Source organism: Vigna umbellata, chromosome 5 (assembly GCF_029865625.1).
Source record: "Vigna umbellata cultivar VRB3 chromosome 5, Vumbellata_1.0, whole genome shotgun sequence".
NCBI classification, from domain to species: Eukaryota; Viridiplantae; Streptophyta; class Magnoliopsida; order Fabales; family Fabaceae; genus Vigna; species Vigna umbellata.
Window position 1 is genome coordinate 39,445,125 of NC_142169.1, and position 3,295 is coordinate 39,448,419.

The 3,295-nt window shown below is 27.5% G+C and overlaps 1 non-coding gene across 1 annotated transcript; it reads right to left on the reverse strand.

The window, feature by feature from the left end:
• Nucleotides 1-202: 202 nt before the first annotated feature.
• Nucleotides 203-274, reverse strand: TRNAN-GUU (transfer RNA asparagine (anticodon GUU)). The gene has a single exon. It is a non-coding gene; the product is annotated as a tRNA-Asn (tRNA).
• Between the last annotated feature and the right edge of the window lie 3,021 nt (nucleotides 275-3,295).

The following is a 3,295-nucleotide window of genomic DNA, read 5'->3' on the forward strand; positions in this document are numbered from 1 at the left end:
TAGCCCCGGACTGTCGAACAAATGAGTATCCCGAACCTACACCGGGGTATTGACGGCGATTCTCAAATATCGCAGAACAGAATGGGATACGATGAGATAGAATACAATAGAAACAAAGACAAGGGAAACGAGTTATCTACTCTTCTTAACGGTCAAAGCAAACCCTTTCATTCCGAATTACAGATTTCGGAATCCATTCAATCTCCCCAAGTAGGATTCGAACCTATGACCAGTCAGTTAACAGCCGACCACTCTACCATTGAGCTACTGAGGAACAACGGGAAATTCGATCTAATAGAGTTCAATTCCCGTTCTCAACCCATGACCAATAGGAACTCGAAGTTTCCTTCGTAACTCGTCAAATTTATTCACAGCGGCTCCCTTCCATGCCTCATTTCATAGGGTGGAAGAGAGAAATGTATATTAAATGCACGTATAACGGCGTTCAATTATCCGAAAGAGAGTTTCCTCAAAAATGGCTAACAGATGGGATTCAAATAAAAATATTATTTCCTTTTCGTCTAAAACCTTGGCATAAATCTAAAATACGATGTAATGAAAAGAAAAAAAATCAAAGAAAAAAAACCGTTTGGGGATGGAAGTAGAATTGCCTTCTTCTAGTTCCACAAAAAATCGATTTGAATTTGTCGACCCCATTATAAAAGAACTAAAAAAAAGAAACAATTTAAATTTTTCACTTTTGGGGTTCTAAAAGTTTTCAGTGAAAAATTCAAATTGTTTCTAAATATCGTAATAGAAAAAGCAAAAGGGATCATCCAAAGTATTCTGGAAATTATTAAAAAAAGTATAGTATTCCTCGCGAAAAAAAGACAAGAATTTTTAAATTTAAAATATTTATTTATTCAACGGAAACCCAAAAAACTCTATAAATTGAGCAAAAACAAAAAAATTCAACAATTTTGAAGAATAATTCAATGATTTCTGAAGCAACCATTTCAATTCAATCGATAAAGTTGACAAATTGTTCATTGAAAAAAAAATCTATAAAGGATCTGAATACTAAAAAAAAAGTAGTTATAAAAAAAATAGAAAAAATGAAAAAAGAAGAAAAGAAAAGAGGACTTGTAATTCCAGAGACAAATATTCATTCGAAGAAAAAAATTTATGATAGTAAAAGGATAGAATTCGGAAAATTTTGTTTGCAGATATTAAAAAAAATATATATTAGATTAACTAAAAAATCACATTCTTTTTTTCAATTTTTGATGAAAAAGATATACATAGATATCTTTCTATATATCATTTGTATTCTGAAAATCCAACTACAACTTTTTCTTGAATCAACAATTTTTTTTTAAAATAAATGGCTTTACGATAATGAACCAACTATAGAAAGAACTTATAAAACAAATCAAAGTATAATTTCCTTTATTTTAAAAGGGTTAAATATGTTTTTAGTCCCTAAACTATTGGCTGTTTCTGGTTTTCGTCCCTCTTTCAAAATAAGGTACAATTTGGTCCTCATTCTTTTCGAAACTCTAGTTTTAGTCCTCGAAACTTTGGTTTTAGTCCTCGAAAACTAACCTCGAAAACTACCACATTTTTAACGGTGTTAGTTTTCGAGGACTAAAACCAAAATTTTGAAAAGAATGAGGACCAAATTGTACCTTACTTTGAAAGAGGGACGAAAACCAGAAACGGCCAATGGTCTAAAGACTAAAAACATATTTAACCCATTTTAAAATTACACAAATACTTTAATAATAGGAATGTGAATTTCCATAATTATTTTGATGTCTCCTTTTTGTCACAACCATATGTATTTTTAAATTTGTTACAAACCCGAATTCTTAACATAAACATATATAAGTTAAGACTTGTTTTTCAATATCATAAAAAATTTTTTTTTCTTAAAAATGAAATAAAGGATTCTTTTTTTGGAGCACAAGGAATAGTTCATTCTAAAAGAAAACAAAATAACCTGCTCAATTCTAAACTAAATCAATGGACAAATTGGTTAAAGAATCATTATTATCAATATGACTTATCTAACAGTAGCTGGTCCAAATTAGTATCACAAAAATGGAGAAATAGAATCACTAAATGTGGTATAGCTAAAAATAAAAATTTAACCAAATGGGATTCATATGGAAAAAGCCCATTAATTCTTTACAAAGAACAACAAGGAGTCACATTAAAAAAAAAAATTAGAAAACAATATAAATATGATCTTTTATCCTATAATTTTATGAATTATGCAAATAAGAAAGACTCATATATTTATCGATATAGATCCCTATTTCAATCAAATAAAAACACATTGATTTCTTCTAATTACAATACATATCAAAAAGACTTATTTGATAGAATAAGTAATATTTTTATCAAGAATTATATAGCAGAAGATACTCTTATTAGAAATATGGAAAAAAATCCGGATAGAAAATATTTGAATTGGATGGGAATCAATAGAAAAATACTAAATCGTTCCATATGCAATCCGGAATTTTGGTTCTTTTCCAAATTTGTGATATTTTATAATACATATAGGGGTAACTCGCAAATTATACCAATCAAATTACTTTATTTACATTCTAAAGGAAATCAAAATGTTAGTGAAAAGAGTATTACTAGAAAGAAAAAAAGAATAAATGGTTTTAGAACATCGAAAAAAAAAACCAAGAACAATATGGAGGAAGAACTTCAATTCTTAGTAAGAAATTTTTTTAATTTACATTTAAACTGGAAAAATATCTTAGGTAAAAAAATCTTTAACAATGTAAAAGTATATTGTCTCCTGATTAGATTGAAAAATTTAAGAAAAATTACTATAGCCTCTATTCAAAGAGGAGAACTAGGTCTAGATATTATGATGATTCAAAATCAGAAGAATTTCACTCTTCCAGGCTTAAGGAAAAAGAAAAATAATAAATTTAGGAAAAAAGAACTATTTGTTATCGAACCAGTTCGCCTGTCTAGAAAAAATAATAAAAAATTTTTTAAGTATAAAACGATGGGTCTTTCATTAATTCATAAGAATAAACACAAAATTGATAAAAAATACTCAGAAAAAATTCATGTTAATAATAAATATTTTGATAAATACATTACAAGAACAAAAGATCAAAAGATAACAGAAAACAAAGAAAAAGAGAATTTTAATTTACTTGTTCCTGAAAACATTTTATCTGCTAGATGTCGTAGAGAGTTGAGAATTAGAATTTGTTTAGATCCAAATAATATAAATAGTATGCATAGAAACACAATATTTTATAATGAAAATAAAGTCCAAAATTGTTTTAAAGTTTTGACTAAAAAAAGAAATGAGAAAGAG